Source organism: Emys orbicularis, chromosome 4 (genome assembly GCF_028017835.1).
Source record: "Emys orbicularis isolate rEmyOrb1 chromosome 4, rEmyOrb1.hap1, whole genome shotgun sequence".
Taxonomy (NCBI): domain Eukaryota; kingdom Metazoa; phylum Chordata; order Testudines; family Emydidae; genus Emys; species Emys orbicularis.
The window spans coordinates 29,335,585-29,355,508 of NC_088686.1; the positions used below are offsets into that span (position 1 = coordinate 29,335,585).

The window sequence follows — 19,924 nt, forward strand, 5'->3', positions numbered from 1 at the left end:
GGGAGTTCTAGCAAGGAAAGTCATGATTTCAGTAATTCTGTTTACAGACAGACAGCCTGATTGCCTTTATCTCAGTGGATAAGGGCCTACAAGGAATTACACTAAATGCTATCCAGTATGTTGTGGCTGGGATGGGGAGCAGGTGTTCTTTTCTGGCAGGGTTTCAAGCAATATGTCTAACTATTTTAAAAATGGAAGTCGATTGCCAAGAATATTTATAATTTCTAAAAATGTCCATCAGTCCATTCTGTCCCTGCTGCCCACCACCACTAATGTTCTCTCCTACTAAACTCAATCACTCTCTCCCTGAATAATCAATAAGGGACTTGCTTCTGGAACTCTACATTTATTGCCATTAGAGCAAGACCATTAACACAAGACAGCAGGACAGAAGATAAGTTAGTGTGTGTTTCTCTGCAACAGTCAAAAGCCTGTTATCCAAATCTTTCACTCAAGCTAAGTAGCTTCATATTCCGTGATATATAAAATACCCTCTTTCCTTTATTCAATTAATTCTATATCCCACACTCCTCCCTTTCTCTCACTTTCCATTTAGATACTTTGTTTGTTTTTTGTAAAGAGAGATGCTTGATTAGGATAGCTGGTGCAGTCATCTTGAGCTGCTTATGTCACAAAAATTGGCTAGGTAAAGCCATGATTTGGACCAAAGTAAGTATTCTGAAGACTTTCTGTCTAATATATCATCTGGGAAGAAGAAACTAGATTGAACAAACTTGTGTGTTTGGATATCTAATGAAAGATTTCAGTAGCTTCATAAGCAAAAAGCTAGCTACTGTAAAATCTAATAACAAAGATTTTGGAAAGAAGCTAAACTCCCACGTCTAAGCTTTTGGTTACTCAAAGCAAGTCTGGAAAGGAGTAGGAACAGAGCAGGGTGGATAAAAATCATGATTTAAAAAAACCATTTTTAAATGTACATGTTGCTAGTGTTTATACTTTCCATTTTGAAGTCTTAAATTGCTAAAGTGGATATTTTGTACTTGTTTCTCTAGTTTCCTAATTGTTACATGTAAAATCTAAAATTATACTATCTTTTTTTCCTAAGAAGTTTCTCATTTAACAGGATGATCTATGGAAAGATTAAGATCTCATTAATATCCTGACCATGAGAATAACACAAAATTGATTAGCAAATAGTCTGCACTATATTTACCAGTAGCACCATCTTCTGACACACTGAATTTCCACAAATCAAGAAAGCTGAACAGCTTCAACCTTGCTGTATTCCTCTACCAGGCTTTATCATTTGAAATTAATGGGACTTATGCTCCAGAGTCACTTAGGTGCTTTTGACAGTGTCAGCCTTAGGTGCCTAAGTATGGGCTTTGGAACCTAATTTTAGATTTCAGTGTTTGAAAATTTTGGCCTGTGTACAAAAAAGTTCACTAACTTTGTTAGTGTACTGAAAGTCTAAATAACTTTTCATTGTTAATGCTGCAGCAGTTTTGTTTTGAAATGACAAAGATTTAATGTCACTAAGAAATTTTTAATAAAAATACAGGTTTAGTGCCTGATGCACATAGCATGGTTATCTTTAAGCATATGAGTAGTCCCATTGAAGTCAATGGCACTAGTCATGTGAGTTAAGCTATGTACTTGCTTCTGGCCTGGTCTACAGTACAAACTTAACCTGGCTTATGTCAACCTATCTAATAATATATGTGTCTACACTACCGAGTCCCTTCTGCCGACCTAGGTGGCCTCTAAAGTCAACTTCTGTACTCCACCTCTGTCAGAGGCATATCGCTTAATTCGACATCCACGGGTTGAGATAGGGATAGTGTAGACACTGCGTTGTGTAATTCAAATGAATTGGCCCCCAGGAGGTGTCCCACAGTGCTCTGCTGTGACCGCTCTGGAGAGCACTTTCAACTCCACTGTATGCCAGCCAGGTACACAGGAAACTGCTGCTACCCTGTTAAAGCCCCGGGAACTTTTGAATTTTTGTTTCCTGTTTGATAAGCATGGAGAGTTGGCCAGCACAGCTGATCATGGAGACTCAAGGCCGTAAACGCACTCCAGCATTGAGTACACAGGAGGTGGAGGATATTATTGCTGGGTGGGGAGAAGTCTGTGTAGGCAGAGCTCCGATCCAGCAGAAGAAACGCTGATATCTATGCCAAGATTACATGGGGAGAAGGGCTACACCAGGGACATGCAGCAGTGCCACATGAAAATAAAGGAGCTTCGGCAAGCATACCAGAAGACAAGGGAGGCAAACACTCGTTCTGGTTCTGCCCCATAGACATGCTGCTTTTATGAGGAGCTACATGTGATTCTCGGCGGCGACCCCACCACTACCCCAGAACACTCCCAAGGGACCTTGAGCAACAACGAGGAGGACATTGTTAACTAGGAGGAGAAGAATGTGAGGCAGGCAAGCAGAGGATTCATTCTCCCCGACAGCCAAGAACTGTTTTTAACTCTGGTACATCCCTTCACAGGACCAATTGGCAGCAGGGTGTGATGTTGGGGAAGGCACCTATGGCGAGTACACATTTCCAATCAAACTGTAGGGCAGGGGTAGGCAACCTCTGGCACACATGCCAAAGGCGGCACGGGAGCTGATTTTCAGTGGCACTCTCACGCCTGGGTCCTGGCCACCCGTCCGGGGAGCTCTGCATTTTAATTTAATTTTAAATGAAGCTTCTTAAACATTTTAAAACCCTTATTTACTTTACATACAACAATAGTTTAGTTATATATTATAGACTTATAGAAAGAGACCTTCTAAAAAGGTTAAAATGTATTACTGGCACGCGAAACCTTAAATTAGAGTGAATAAATGAAGACTCGGCACACCCACAAAAGCTTATGCTCCCAATACTTCTGTTAGTCTTAAAGGTGCCACAGGACCCTCTATTGCTTTTTACAGATTCAGACTAACACGGCTACCCCTCTGATACTTGACACTTCTGAAAGGTTGCCGACCCCTGCTGTAGGGGTTACACTTTATTTGTTTGTGTTTTTAAATCTGAAAAAAAAATTAGGTGTAATGGGTATCTGAAACATTAAAATACAAGTAACAGAGGGTCCTGTGGCATCTTTAAGACTAACAGAAGTATTGGGAGCATAAGCTTTCGTGGGTAAGAACCTCACTTCTTCAGTTTGCTCAACTATAACAAAGATAACTTGTTAGACAAATGGCAATTGAGGGGATGTCTACAGAGCAACTAGATGCCCGTGCCAACTGACTTGGGCTTGCAGGGCATGCGCTGTGGGGCTGTTCCATTGTTGTGTAGACTTCTGGGCCTGGGCCGTAGCCCGAGCTCTGGGACCCTCCCACCTTGCAGGGTCCCAGATGCCAGGCTCCAGTGCAAGCCCGGAAGTCTACACAGAAACAAAACAGCTCCACGGCCCCAGTCCAAGTCAGCTGGCACAGGCCAGCCATGGGAACTCTGCTGGCACCATTGCAGCACACAGCATTGTAGCATAAGGACCAGGTCTCTGTACCCAGAGTGATAACGTATATGGTCACCTAGAGGAAATGGGGACGTTTTCAATGTTGGCCCTTAAACTGCGAACTGTTCAACAAGTAATCCACCCTCTTTCCCCCCATTTGGTGAACTATGGGTGACACAATCATGCTTTCCCAAACATGATGTGGTTGGAAGGGATCACCGTATATTGCAAGCAGTACTGGGGAAGGGGGTGTGTGGCAGCTTCCTGTTTGTCTCTCCCCCCCCCACCCCCCACCAGTGCTGCTTATGTAAAAAAAAACAAACTATGTGTGGGGAGGGGGAGGTTTACTCTGGTGCATGTCCTCAAGCACCATCCAGGTTGCTAGGGGAACAGGCTTTTTTCAAGTTCCAACCTATGATCCCAGGGATGTCTTCATGAAAGCAGCAGCATAAGACTTCTCGCCCATGCCTCGTGGTCTTATTCACCATGGCTGAAGTAGCAAACCGACTCTTGCAATAGCCAGCAGTTGTGATTATGTTGTGGCTTGCAGTGAAGTGTATTGAGGGGTGTATTTTTTTTTTTTTATTTAAAAAAAAAGTTAACCTTGCGCCAGAAACAATGTATGCATTGTCAGTGCTCCCCTCGTGCTTTGCTGAAATCTGGTCCGTCGGTGCATCCTTCACACAGAGACTTTCCCAGATTAGAAGGCGAAAAAAAAAGACTTAATGCATGCCTCCGAGAGTGACAAGACCAAGCTCAGAGCGTGGAGGATTATACTGTCCGAGAACCTGGACGTGGACAGGAGAGCATGCAGGGAACAAGAGTGTGCCATGCAGGAAGGAATGCTGTGGATTATGAAGGAGCAATCAGACATGTTGAGGCATCTGGTTGAGGTTCAAGAAAGGAAGCTGGATGCTAGAGTTCCTCTGCAGCCTATGCTGAATCTGCCGCCATCATCACCCAGTTCTACATTCTCCTGCCCAAATGTCCTATGAGGTGTCGGAGGAGTGGTTCAGTATCCCTTGCACTCAACACCAGGGGAGGGTACAAGGACCAGAAGGCGCTCATTCCCACACCTTTGATTGTTGTTGCAGTGTAAGCAACAACTGTAAGCAAATTTTCCTTGTTTCTCCCCCCAGTGTTATTAGCCCTTTTGCTCCAGGTGATTTTACTTTTCTTTGCGCTGTGTGTGTGTGTGTGCGCGCGTAATAAAACTTAATGGATTGAGGAGAAAGGGCTCTTTTTTTCAATCAACAAATGGTGGTTGGTGGAGGTGGAGTTTACAGGGGAAAAAATGCAACAGAGGGGACACTTTGGTAAGGAACAACATAGATAAGTGTCACATTACTCTGGCTCATTGCTGAAACTGGTTTTCAGATCCTCACGGAGATGCAGAGCCCCTCGATGTGCTCTTCTTACTGCCCTGGTGTCTGGCTGCTCAAAATTGGCTGCCAGGCAATCTGCCTCAACCCCTCACCCCGGCGGAAACTTTTCTTCCTTTGTTTCACAGATATTATGGAGCAGGCAGCAATAACAATGGGGATATTGCTTTCACTGAGGTCTAACCTCGTAAGCAAACCGCACCAGTGACCTTGTAAACGTCCAAAGGCACATTCCACCGCCATTCTGCACTTGCTCAGCCTATGATTGAACCGGTCCTTACTGCTGTCCAGGCTGCCAGTGTATGGCTTCATGAGCCATAGGAGCAAGGGGTAGGCTGGGTCTCCCAGGATCATGATTGGCATTTCAACATCACCAATGGTTATTTTTCAGTCTAGAAAGAAAGTCCCTGCTTTCAGCTTTCTGAGCAGACCTGTTGTGTTCCTAAAGATGTGCGTGTCGTGCACCGTTCCCGATGTTAGTGAAACAGCCCTGTGATCCACCAGCGCTTGCAACACCATTGAGACATGCCCCTTTTGGTTTATGTACTCTTTGACAAGGTGGTCTGGTGCCAAGATAGGGATATGCGTTCTATTTATCGCCTCACTGCAGTTAGTGGATGGTTTTGCCATGACGTGGTTCCCTATGTCCTGCACATTGCCCAGAGTCACTACCCTTCTTAGCAGAAGTCTGTTAATGGCCTGCAAACTTGGATCAGAACAGATCCCACGATAGATTTACCCACTCCAAAATGATGCAATGCCAGCCTGTTACCGGGCAGTGGGGCAAGTTTCCACAGAGCTATCGCCCCTTGCTTCTCCACTGTCAGAGCAGCTCTTATTTCAGTATTGTTGCGCTTCAGCGCTGCGGAGAGCTCTTCACACAGTTCCTGGAAAGTGGCTTTATGCATTCGAAAGTTCTGCAGCCACTGCTATCCTCCCATTGTTACCCGGGGTTCTTTCAACCCAAAGCTCTTGGTAACTTTTACTCTGTGCGAGGAGGTGTCAGGAAATAAATCAGGGGAGACATGGCTGTCCGACGGATAGATGGCTGGCACAAACAGGACAACACAAGAGTGCTTTCACTTAAAGCTAAACTTTACTTAGACTCAAGCACTTACACACGTCCGCAACACGATTAGTCAAACACCCCCAACCCTTTAATTAACAAAGCTGAATGTGGCTCTCGAGTGGCACAGTGGCAGCCCGTCTGCCAGTGGGGTACACAAGATGCATCCAGAGTGAGAGACCAGTCCCAAAGAGTCCCCCCCCCCCCCCCATCTCAAGCTTTTTCCCCTTATTTATATGTTAGTAATACAATGACATGTCCCTTAAAGAAAACTTGTCAAGCAAGCAGTTCCACTGGGCAAGCAAGAGGCTCCTTCTGATTATTGATTAACCAGGTGTGGGTCTTTCCAGAGCCTGCAGCCTTGAGACCCCAATAGACATTCCTGGGGGTACATCCTGCTCTTTTAAAATGAATGTATCAGCAACTTCAACACAATTCTTATCATGAAGGATGCGGGGTCAAGCTGCCCTTTCTGTGGCACCCCCAAACCCCCTCCCCTCCTGCCTTGGTCAAGCTGAGATTGCTGAATGGCCAATTTACAGCTTGCTGACTAGGCCGCCTTTAACAATAAGTCATAGTGGTTTTAGGCACTTTACTGGTTTGCCAAAGTCTCCCCATACACCATGGCCGCATAATGATGCGGTCCCACCAGCCAGTACTTGTTTCCCGGGCCCAGAAATGGCACTCAGCAGTGTCAAGGTGATGCGTGACTGTTGCCAGCAACTGCCAACTGCTCCGCTCTGTCTTCCAGCAGGGCTGCTTGTGTGACATCACATTGTTCCACAGGGCGGCTCCTGTATAGGCTGTGTAGATACTGCAGGATAAGGTGCAAGGTGTTTGTAATGCTCACAACAGTGTACAGCTGAGCGGGGTCCATGCTTCTCGTGCTATGGTATCCGCGTGGATAATCCAGGCTTACGAAAAAAGGTGTGAAAAAGGCTTGGCTTGTTTACTGTTGATTTCAGAGAGGGAGGGAGGTAAGTGCCATCATGGGAGGCTAACACCATGTTCCCATAACCACCCATGCCAATGTTTTGGACCCATAACGCATTGCAAGCCCAACCCAAAATTCTACTCTGCTAGGTGCACTGTGGGATAGCTACCTATAGTGCAGTGCTCCATGTGTCAGTGCATCCTCACTAGCAAGACCTACATCCCGCTGACACAATGAGTGTAGTGTGGACCCGCAGGATCAATTTGCTTAAATTGGAGGCTCGATGTCAGTTTACGGAAAGTCGACTTAACTTTGTAGTGTAAACATGGCCTCCGTCTTTGCAGGTCAAGGCCCTAATTTTCATTGTTTTGTTTTTTGCTTGTAGCAGTTTTGTAAAACTCAAATAAAAGACCTACTAGTAGTGGTATTTAACACCTGTCTCCCTCCCCTCCCCCTACCAAAATACAGTATTTATAATTTAGTTTGTCATTAAATAAAACCGTTTAAATCACTTTGGTTTTATTTGCTCCACACAGAAACCGAGAAGGCTTTAGTATTTTGTGATGTGCTTGCTAAACAATTCTTCTCTCCACATTTGCCTTAAGCTTTTGGCCACAGGACCATCTTAAGATTTTGGAGAGTGCCAAAGTTCTTTAGGGCCTTCTTTACCCCCCTTCTCCTCCTTTCTATAATAGTACCTTCTGTATAAATGAATTGAAGGGGGAAAATTTTGGACTGCCACTAGCCTCTTTCTCTGCAGAAGAAGAAATCCAGTTGCTTATATCGTATCTGTTAATGACTATACATTTACATTTTTTGGGACAGTTCTCCAAATAAGGTGGGGCTCTTCTTCGAGTGATTATTCATGTCCATTCCAAGCAACTGTGTGCACGCCAGCCGGAAGATTTTCCCCTAGCTGCAAGAGTGAGCAAAGTTCCAGCTAGCCGTCACCGGCGGTAAGAAGGAACTGAGGGGGTGGAGGGTCAGCAGGCCCCTATATAGGGTGCCATGGAGGGTCCACTCCAGGGGGCGCACAGGCCGACCCTACGGCGCTGCTAGGGGAAAATCTTCCAGCTGGCGTGCACGCGGTGCGCACACACCTGCTTGGAATGGACATGAACAACAGTTACAAAAAGGTGAGTAACCATTTTATTTGGAGGTGCAAGGTCTTCCTTTGTCCAAACATTTTGCAGACATTTGGTGAATGTTAGGTTCTTTTTTTCCTAATTATGTAACTCTAGAATCCAAATTATCCAGCAATATTATGCAGTCATGACATCATAGTTAAGGATCCCTATAGGAAGGTATTTTAAACCTTAATTCAAGGGCTTAAGATATCCATTCCGCTCCTTTTCTCCCAAACTTAGAGAGAGCGAGTACATAAAGGAACATAAATTAAATATGCTAACCTAAAAGTTGTGCATCTTCCTTCACCCCATTTTTTCCTCCTTCCATGTGTGATCTATTTTATCCATCTACATACCTAAGATTTAAGACACTTACTACTCGGAGTAGGGGGTGGGCTTCGGTGAAGGCTAGGGTAATGCCCGGGTGAGACACCCAGACCATACCCCCTTGAAATAACTGTGAGCAAATGGGCCCTTAACTCCCATTTGAAATTAATCCTCTTTGATCCCAAACTATCCACAACAAAAATCATTAACTGTATGGGAAATTGTAAGCAGTAGCAACAAGGTGAGCTAGATTGAGATAAAAGTGAAAATCACAAATCAGGGTAACTTTTTAGTGACTTACAGGTTAAAAACAGCCCCTTCTCTTCTCTCCCCCCCCCCCCGCCCCTCCCCCCCCCCGATATTGCAGAAATATTTTTGTCTTCATAGCAAAAGTGGAAAATTTCAGGTCATGGAAAATTTCCAAGCCATAGTTTTAGGGGGCCCAAAATAGGGCTTCATAATGAAAGTTGGTTGCAATCTTTAACTAGGAGAGGCTACAATCTTTATAATATATGAAAAGGAGATAAATGGGTTACTAGGGATAGCACGGGTGAGATAGGAGCCTTTTACCAGAATTCCATCAAAAACTAAATTGAGTTGCTTCCAATGTTGGTTATTTGGAAGTCGTTATTGGGGTTAATGCTTGCATGGTTTGTGTAGATTGTAGTTTATCAGTTTGTATTTACAGGCTGAATAATTGATGTCAGCCTTACTGGCAGTTACTGACATTATTGGAGCTAGTTTCACAAGTAACAGTTTGAGAGTTAACATCTGTAATATTTCACGGTTCTCTTGAACACTTTTTTGTGAAATATTTATGATGTGAACACTTTGTAAGAAGTAGGGCTTTTACACCTCTAAAAACATATGCAGTTGGACTGCAAGTCTCCTCTTGCTGTTTACATTGAAAATTCCTGACTTAGTGCCATAGGATTAAATGGAAGAAAATGGATTGCTATGTTGCTAAACAACTTTGAATATGTAAATTTATAATTTAAAGCATTTGAAGAGCAAATATAGCTTGACTCTAAAGGAACAAGAAAAAACTAAAGTACAAAGGAAGTTGTATTTAAACACTTTTTAATCTCATTTTATAACACACAGAGTAGTTAATACAAATTTTCATCTTCAGCATGTGCTTTATAACATTAACTAAAAATAACAGACTCAAAGACTCTAAGGCCAGAAAGGACCATCATCATCTAGTCCAGTGGTTCTCAAACTGTGGGTTGTGACCCCAGAGTGGGTCAGGGCTCTGTTTTAATGGGGTTGCCGGGGCTGGTATTAGACTTGCTGGGGCTCGGGGCCAAAGCTGATGCCTGAGCCCCACTGCCTTGAGGATGGCGTGGATTGCACCCTCAGCAAGTTTGCAGATGACACTAAACTGGGAGGAGTGGTAGATAAGATGGAGGGTAGGGATAGGATACAGAGGGACCTAGACAAATTAGAGGATTGGGCCAAAAGAAATCTGATGAGGTTCAACAAGGACAAGTGCAGAGTCCTGCACTTAAGATGGAAGAATCCTATGCACCTCTACAGACGAGGGACTGAGTGGCTAGGCAGTAGTTCTGCAGAAAAGGACCTAGGGGTTACAATGGATGAGAAGCTGGATATGAGTCAACAGTGTGCCCTTGTTGCCAAGAAGGCTAACGGCATTTCAGGCTGTATAAGTAGGAGCATTGCCAGCAGATCGAGGGATGTGATCATTCCCCTCTATTCGGCATTGGTGAGGCCTCAACTGGAGTACTGTGTCCAGTTTTGGGCCCCACACTACAAGAAGGATGTGGAAAATTGGAAAGAGTCCAGCAGAGGGTAACAAAAATGATTAGGGGGCTGGAGCACATGATTTATGAGGAGAGGCTGCGGGAACTGGGATTATTTAATCTGTAGAAGAGAAGAATGAGGGGGGATTTGATAGCTGCTTTCAACTACCTGAAAGGGAGTTCCAAAGAAGATGGATCTAGACTGTTCTCAGTGGTACCAGATGACAGAACAAGGAGTAACAGTCTCAAGTTGCATTGGGGGATGTTTAGGTTGGATATTAGGAAAAACTTTTTCACTAGGAGGGTGGTGAAGCACTGGAATGGGTTACCTAGGGAGATGGTGGAATCTCCTTCCTTAGAGGTTTTTAAGGTCAGGCTTGACAAAGCCCTGGCTGGCATGATTTAGTTGGGGATTGGTCCTGCGTTGAGCAGGGGGTTGGACTAGATGACCTCCTGAGGTCCCTTCCAATCCTGATATTCTATTCTATATTCTATGAAGCCCTTATGCTTTGACCCCTCTCCCCCCCCCCCCCCCGCACCTAGGGCGGTGGGGCTTGGGCTTTGGCACCTTCACCCCCACCCAGGGCAGTAGGGTTTGGGCAGGTTCAGGCTTCGGTCCCCCCCCCCTCCTGGGGTCATGTAGTAACTTTTGTTGTCAGAAGGGGGTTGCAGTGCAAAGAAGTTTGAGAACCCCTGATCTAATCTGATTTCCTGCACATTGCAGGCCACAGAACCTCACCCCCCACTTCGGTAGTAGGCCCATAACCTCGGGCAGAGTTACTGAAGTCCTCAAATCTTAAAGACTTCAAGTTACGGACAATCCACCATTTACTGTAGTTCAAACCAGCAAGTGACCCATTCCCCATGCTGCAGAGGAAGGCAAAAAACAAAACAAAAATCCCAAAACAACCCAGGGTTTCTGCCACTTTGATCTGGGGGAAAATTCTTTCTCAACCCAAAATATGGCAGTCAGGTACACCCTTAGCATGTGGGCGAGACCCACCAGCCAGACACCTGGGAAAGAGTTCTCTGTAGTCACTCAGAGCCCTCCCCATCTAGTGTCCCATCTCTGGCCATTGGAGATACTTGCTGATAGCAGTCACAGATTGGCCACATGCCATTGTAGGCAATCTCACCATACCATCCCCTCCATAAACTTCTCAAGCTCTGTCATGAAAGAAGTTAGGTTATTTTGCCCCCACTACTCCCTTTGGAAAGCTGTTCCAGAACTGCACTCCTCTGATGGTTAGAAACCTGTGTCTACTTTCAAGCCTAAACTTACTGATGGCCAGTTTGTATCCATTTGTTCTTGTGCCAGAATTGGCCCTCAATATAAATAACTCCTCTCCCTCCCTGGTTTTTATTCCTCTGATGTATGTATATACAACAATCCTATCTCCCCTCAGCCTTCGTTTTATTAGGCTAAACAAACCAAGTTCCCCAAGTCTCATCTTGTAAGGCAGGTTCTCCATTCCTCTGATCATCTTACTAGCTCTTCTCTGTATTTATTCCTGTTTGAATTAATCTTTCTTAAACATGGGAGACCAGAACTGCAGACAGTATTCCAGATGAGGTTTCACCAATGCCTTGTATAACGGTAGTAACATTTTCCTATCTACACTGGGAATTCCTCACCTGATGCATCGTATGATTGCATTAGCCTTTTTCACAGCTGCATCACATTGGTGGCTCATAGTCATTCTCCTTCTTTGTCGCTTTCAAGTAATATATCCCCAGTTTATAGCAAAAATTCTTTTTGCTAGTCCCGAAGTGCTATTAAATTAAACCTTGCATTATTAAATTTCATCCCATTTCTGTTACTCCAGTTTTCAAGGTTGACCATATCTTCTTGTATGATTCCTGTTGTCCTCCATATTGGCAGTACCTCCCAACTTTGTGTCATCTGTAAATTTTATTAGTGCACTCCCACTTTTTGTACCAAGGTCATTAGTGCAAATCTTAAGTAGATTGGTTCCAGGACTAATCCTTGAGGAGCTCTAATCGTAACCTCCCTTTCCAGGTCTCACTCCTGCTCCTCTTTTCCATCTCATGGCCAGCTAAAGGAATTTTCTGTTTTGTAATAGAGTGTAGCCACTGGAATGGATTCACTCCCTGAGCACCAGATGTTTTCCCCATACTTTCTCTTGCAGCCAAAGGTCTTTAGGTGCCTTTTGAATAGCTTCAAAATGAACTGGGGCTAATTGAGACGGTCCAGCAAGGTGGTTTTGGCACCTGAACATTAGTCTTCACCTCCCCCCCCACCCCCTTTCCGGATTACCATTTTACTTCCAGTGGAACCTCTACTTTCCTGGCAATCTCTTTGGGATCACACTGAGAGAGCTGCAGAGCAGTCTTAAAGATAACACCCTGCCTATCTGCTGCTGTTCCAGAACGTGCATCATACTGGAAAGAATACAACCATATTCAGATAGAAGGAGGAAAAACACCTTCAATGGCACTTCACACAAATACCCACCATAACTACTTCCACTTGTCCTGAGAGTCTTGGTACCAGTACCCTTTCCCCCCCCCCCCCCTGCACATACTCCTTCTGCTAAACCCTTAAGTCTTGTAATTCTCAGAAATGCTCCCTGCAGTGTACTTCAAAGCTGTGTACATATGCTCCCTATACTGGATTTACAACTCAATAACTGTCTATAATACAGTCAATTAAGGGGAAGGAAGTAATTTCCTGTGCCCGTGGTTGTGTGTTGGTTAGTACTGTGTGGTTCCCTTTTAACTGAAGGTCTCTCCCAGCCCTACATGTCCTTAGCCTCAAAGCAGTTTGTAAGACTATAGAGAAAGTTAGGGCTAGTTAGAAAATTTTGTACTGTCTTCACTTTCAAAGCTCTGCAACAGGCTTCTATGAAAGGTTGTGGAATCCCCATCAATGGAAGGTTTTTAAGAACACATTGGGCAAACACCTGTCAATGATGTCTAAGTTTACTTTGTCCTGACACAGCACATGGGGCTGGACTTGATGGCTTCCCGAGGTCCCTTCCAGCCCTACATTTCTATGACTCTCTGCCTCTAATGGGTTTTCTAGCCCTATTCAAAACTCAGGTAGGAGTAGAGAGGTTATTTTACCTCTGTTTGGCACTGATGCAACTGCTGCTGGAATACTATGTCTAGTTCTGGTGTTCTCAATTCAAGAAGGATGTTGATAAATTGGAGAGGGCTCATAGAAGAGCAACGAGAATGATGAGGATTAGAAAATCTGCCTATTAGTGACAGACTCAAGGTGCGCAATCTGTTTGGTTTAACAAAGAGAAGGTTAATTGGTGACTTGATTACAGTGTATAGACAACACATAGTTAATAATGGGCTCTTCAGTCTAGACAGTAAGGGTAATTGCTGACAGAATTTTAGCCCTACTCTTATACAGGGCTGGATTTAGGAAGTGCGGGGCCTGATTCAAATACCCGGCGGCGGTTCGGGTCTTCGGCGGCACTTCGGCGGCGGGTCCTTCAGTCGCTCCGGGTCTTCCGCGGCACTGAAGGACCCGCTGCCGAAATGCCGCCGAAGACCCGGAGCGAGTGAAGGACCCACCGCCGATGACCCAGACCGCTGCCGGGTGAGTAAAAATTTAAAAGGCGCCTAAGTTAGGCGCGCTTCTTTAGGGCGCGGGGCCCTCTTAGGTGCGGGGCCAGATTCGGGGGAATCGGCCTAAAGCAAGCCCATCTCTTATAATTAGGATGGTATTTTATTTTACTGTATGTCTCTTTTTGTGTACAAAATGTGTCTATTTATAATGCTAATAATTGCATCTAGTCAAAACTAATTTTTTTTTGGTTACTGTAATAGTGTCATGGCTTTGTTTCGTTGCATTTTGTTTTCTAAAGAATAATTTACATTTAAACACTGCTTACCTTAGAAAAGGTTTATTTGCTACTTAATGTTACTATGGGCTGCCAATCACCCTGAGTTGTCAAACTATTTGATTCCTTCTGAATGCTTTGTTTGGTACTGAATGGGAAGAATGAAGATTTTTTTTTTTTTTTTAATCCCGGAGATTTTGCATGAAGTCTTTAGCAATTTTAGAAATGACTTGGCAACTGTTGACATAAATACTGTTCCTGCAATTGGACCCATGCTGTCAACCCTTACTCCTGCATGGAGATCGATTGACATGAGATCAATTGTGCAGATCCAGCAGCAGGATAGGGGCCTAATGAGTGAATTTTGTGAATTATTTTTAATATTTCCATGATTCCCTATGGTTTTATTAGAAAATTAGTGTAGCAATTTGAGGGGGGAAATTTGATTTAAAAATCTTCTATAGTTTGAAATAAAGAAACAGCAGCTTTGATAATTTGTGTTGGAAAACACTGTCATTACCACACTTCTGGAGGTTTTTTAATTCTGAAATTCTATTTGGCTTTTTTTCTGGCAATCTTTGAATTACTAACTATAGATAAAATAAATTTTAAGTTTTTATTCTTTTTACAGCACAGCTCTTTGAATTACTTTTTAGGTACCACAATGCTTGTGAATCAGTATCTGCCCTTCCTATTGGCCTGGTGTGTTTTGGCTAAGTTTACTGACATTTGGCTGAACTTTAAGTAGCAATTAGACAAAATGCCTGGAAGATTCTTGCCAAGGTTTTCAGAAGTGACTATTGAGTTTGGAAATGATATTTTTGAGTGCTCAACTTGAGCCACCTTAAAGATGCCTGATTTTTAAAGGGAGGGTCCTGAACACTTTCTGAAAATCAGGACCCTTTAAAATTAGTATAGTTAGGCCTCCCAAATCAATAGTTACTCTTGGAAATCTCAGCTTTTAGCTTTAATTATAAGTGAATTTTTTATATTGCATAAACAACTCAAAGAAAATTTTAGTTACATACTGCTAAACTAACCTTGTAAAGCTTATGAACCAATCATAGGAAGTCCCCATGTTATATTGTTCTTAATGAACGTTTGTCATTCATTTTACCTTTATTAATCACAAATGAATGTGTGAGTCCTATTATCCTACAAAAATGAAAAACTTACTTTGGCTATACAATTTCTTTCTCCACAGTAACGCCATCGTACATTAAATATCTTCTCTTTCTAGTTTTGTCGTTTAGCAGTGTCATGGTTTCCCCTTTTCTTCTTTGTGTTCATTTAACACACTTCCCACTTACTGTAGATTGCTTGTTCAGTGTGTAGTAAAAGAGACCTTTTGACTGTAAAATTTGACTGGTATCTGCAACACACTGCAGTGAAGGAAGGGAGTGGGTTTTGTAGTTTGTTTTGGTAACCATTCGCTATTGCCATCTTTCGGCAGTGCTTACTGGCAAGTTGTTGATTCCTTTGGCCTTCAGACAGGAAGGGTTGGCTCTCTGCTGCAACAGGTCTTTGTCCAAGGTTTCAACCAACATCATTTAGATGCTAATGTGTTGTAAGCTTGCTGTTTTGTACTAGAACTTGACTGAGTTTCTGGTATGTGGCCTATCTGGGATACATGTTAGTTTTGGCCTTAAAAGGGCCTATCGTGCTGAAGGGCAGTCAGTGTCTATGATTCATTGATGCCCATCAATTAAAATTTCAATCCCGTTTTACAGCTATGTAGTGTTAAAACAGAAGTTGTCAGTGAATTTGTCATGAATCAGTGATACTTAATCCATTTCCATTTTGTCACCTTAATGTGTTTGCCTCCTACATTAATAATCAAAAACTAATATTATGTAGTATATGAAGTTAGATATTATGCCGAAGGATTCTGGCATTTTTTTATGTTCAGATTAGTACATCACTGGAAATTAAAAGTTTAATATTATAATAATATATTTTGACTACCTCTCTGCATCAGAGAAAACATTCTGCTCCCCTTGTAGAGAGAACCATTTCTATCTTTAACAAGTTTTTTACCAGATTTAGCAATTTTACTAGACAGAAAACAATAATTTCTTTAATAATATACTAACAGCATCTGAAATGATTTTACTGTTAGACCATATGCTATTTCAATAGAAATCATGCACGCTTTAGACAGTGCGAATGAGCAATTTGATGGTAACTAACAAATTAGACATAACGGGAACTCATTAAACTTCAGCACTGATCACTAAATGTACCAAGTGGTTGTCTGTACTTTCTGGAGAAAAGAAAGGAAAAAAGAAATTTTATCCTGGAGAAAAGGGTCTTTTCATGAGACAGATGCCTAATATGGTAGCTTGGGATATAAAGTTCAAGCAGTTCTCTCTTTTGCACAAGAGTGCAAAATATATCATTTGATTTTACATACTGTACTCTATATTTTCCTGAATGTAATGGAAAACCCTTTTGTAAAATGAAGTAATAATTGTGTTTGCATTTATTTCACCATAAAACTAATGCATGCTGTAAGCCTTTTAAAGTATGGTCAATATTAAGTTTCTTTAAAACTCCATTTTGGTAATAAATGAAACACACAGTGAAGTGGTTTTTTTGTTTGTTTGTTTGTTTTTAAAGCTGTAAATCTAATTGGACTTTAGCAATTACTTTAGCAAATAAAACAAAAAATATGCAAATATCTCCTGAGCACTTAGAACCGATATTTCAGACACTCACTGTCTGTATCCCCAGCCAAGAAAGGACATATGATGATTAGATTTTGAAGGACCATGTGCTGTTGCCACAGAGCTAAATATTAAAATGCAAGAAAACAGACTACCACATGGCATGATTGATTTTTATGGGAGTTCATGTTAAAGTGTTCTCTTTTTATATTACCTTATAGGTTACCTAGGGTGAAACAAAATTACAGGCTTGGAAACTCTGGAAAAGCTCAGTAGCAGCATTTGAGGTAAAAATGAACCCACTGAAGTAATCTTCAGGAATGTCCTTTTTTGTTAACTTTATTAAAACCGATTAGGATAGAAATTCTTATCAAAGTTCATTTTGTATTTTATCTTTTCAGTAACAGTTTGTTTACAAAAATGGATTTTAGAGCTTTTTTCTTTTGGTGAATGGTTCAGTCATTCTGGGAATAAATTGAGTAACTTCTGTTGCTCCCTTTTCTCTATGGGGATGTATATAGTTGTGGATACACGAAGTACAATTGCTGCTTAGAGACTATCCATACTTTTGTGGTTCAGATGCAAGTCTGTGGAGCAGCAATTACAATGTTTGTATTAAACTAAATTCTTTGTTAAATCCTGATAGTTGCATTTATACAAATGACATTTAAATATATGGATACTTTTTAAATTGAACTTCAATTTTGGACAATGCACCATCTTACTAGATATTAATTAATCAATAAGATATTTTAAAATTAATTCAAATATGAATGTATCGACATGTTCAGGAGGCAGTAAAATACACTCAGTACTTTTTCATACATTGAGGGCGTTTGTTGAGGCTCAAATTAAAATTTGCACAAAACATAATTTGAACTGTTTTTGGCTTTTTTGTTTGTTTATCACTTAGAAGTGAAATGAAAGGAATTCTGTATTGGTGTTTGTGAAAAATTTAGCATAATTAAACGAGATACAGAACTACTGCATTTCTCTTCTAATTGTCATTCTTGTTGACTACTAATAGCCTATTGGTTTTCAGCAGTTGCTGAACTTAAAATATGATTTTTTGTAGTAGTTTTAAAATGTCCAGGTAAAATAAATCTTGTAATTTGTCTTTTCATTTCTTGCTGAGTCTTTTCCTTTTTTGAACTTTCATTTCTTGAAATATTTTTTACTCACTTTAAAAAATACAAATTCTGAAATTTTTACATCTGATTCTCACTGTTAAACTAAAATACTAGAGAATATGTTGTCACTTTCAGGATAGACCTTTAACACAAGAGCTTACTTTTTCTGTGTACTGATATAGATCTATCTCTCTGGATGGTTTTGAGAAATTACATAAGGGACCTTTACATTACTACTTATGACCAAAATATTATTGTCCGTTCTTTTACAAATTCCTTGTATTTTGCACTATTTACAGAATTTTTGAGCTATCCTTTTTAAATTCCACACTGATGATGTTAATTTTTTTCATTTTAGAGCAGAAGCTTGCAAATGATGCAATTAATGTACAAACTGATATCATGATGTCAAAATGCAGTTCAAAGAACACAAACACAGAGATCTCAGAAATTAAAACGGTAAGTCTGCTTTATAATATGAGAGAAACAGATTATGAACAAGTATATGTGTATCAAATTAGGCATTAACATGTTTTATTGAATTTCTTTAAATGGCTAAACCTTTAGAACAATACTGTAAAGGCTTTTTAGGTTCACAATCTAGGCGAATATAAAATTATTGAATAATCTGTAGTTTAATTTTGTATACACACACACAGTTTTTACAAAGTAGTAGCATTATTTTCTCCATAGGTGCGGACTATGTAAGAGGCAGGTAGCTAACCAAAAACAATTATAAATACTTACTATTAGATTAGTCATAAACTACAGACCTTTAAAAATTTTATGAAATGTAATATGATTAGAAATGTTTAACTTATTTTTAAATTTCAATGATTTTTTAGATTTAAACATTTGCAGTATTGTGAACTCAAGCATTATGATGCAAGTGAATTAAACTCAGAACGAATATATACTTTTAAAAAAAGGATGGAGGGGTGGAATCTTGCCAGTGTGCTTATCTAAACTGAAAGAAATACAGGAAGTAAACAGCACAAAATAAGTCAGATTTGATTAAAAAGTACTTTGTTTTAATGATAAGGCAAAAAAAGTAAGGATTTGCATTGACTCAATTTTAGCTCCATATATAACTTCAGGAGAAGAAAACACTATCAAAGTTATTTTTCATAGCGGGGGAAAAAGGTGGGTTTTTTTTAGTTCTCTAGGAGGTTTCACAATGAAGAGTGATGCAGAATTTATTTATTTATTTTTTTAAATTTGCAATAGTGTGCTTCTATCTGTGCTACATTTTTAGCTAACCTGGAACTCTGCTCAGTTAGCTGATGGGGTGAAGGTGTGCTGTCCTGATTCTTGTGACTGCTGGGAGCCAGGGCTGCTCTGACATAAGCTTGAAATGGCCCCAGTGAGCAATCACACGAGGCTGGGACCTCTGGAGCTGGGTGCTTTGGCTACACTGCCTCTGTCAAGGCTAATTCCTCACTCTGGCACTTCGAGTGCAGAAGGTGGGGGCCTGCAAGGATTCTAAAAATTAATACTGGCCACTTCAGGCTTGTATTAAACTCCCAAGGTTACAGCTTTTCTCTGACCTTGGATTGGTAGATGCTGCCACCATCCAAGTGCAGAACCCCTTTGAGAGCTCAGGAAGGTGCACTTGGGAATTTCTTCCTGTTGGGTACCCTCAAGCCCTTTTACCCCCCCTCCAGGGAAGAGCTGAGAGAGAAAAAAAAAAGGAAATCAGCTGTTGCCACCAGCTAATTAAACATCTGCACAAACCTCTTAAGACACACAAATCCAATTCTAGGGAAATTTTATTTAAAAAAAAAAAAAGAAAGAAAGAAAGAAAATGCATCTGGGAACTCAGGCTGTTGCTAGATTTTAAAAGAGCAACTACAAGAATTAAACACCAAGAATAGCTTTCTTGAGGTCCAGCTTAAAGGTTACAAGCAAAACAAAAGCACTTGGGGTTAGCACAGAGGAATACACAAGCCATAAAGAAATAAAAGGGATAAACCTAATTGTGTCTTCCTAGACATTTCCTGATCTACTTACATATCTGGGGTTTTAAATGAGTAGTTTCTAGGTATGATACTGATAATTTTTTCATACCTGGCCTAAGCTTCTTACAGCATAGTTGCTGCCCTGTCTGCCCCTCCCCAGGAGAACAATCACAGACAGACAAAAAGGGGAATTTTTTCTTAATTTTAACAAGTTCTAGCCTTCCCATTGGCTCTTTTGGCCAGGAACCCACTCACTTCCTTTTACCTATGCATACCAGTGAGACTTTTTAACCCTTTACAGGTAGGGCAATTAGAGAACAGCTACTAAGA

General features: G+C 41.4%; 1 protein-coding gene across 1 annotated transcript in view; it reads left to right on the top strand.

The window, feature by feature from the left end:
- The window catches only part of DICER1 (dicer 1, ribonuclease III), a 96,321-nt gene that overhangs the window by 6,151 nt on the left and 70,246 nt on the right, over nucleotides 1-19,924 (top strand). Inside the window, 1 exon segment of the mRNA XM_065404308.1 lies at nucleotides 17,995-18,095. The gene's annotated coding sequence lies outside the window, so the exon portion shown is untranslated.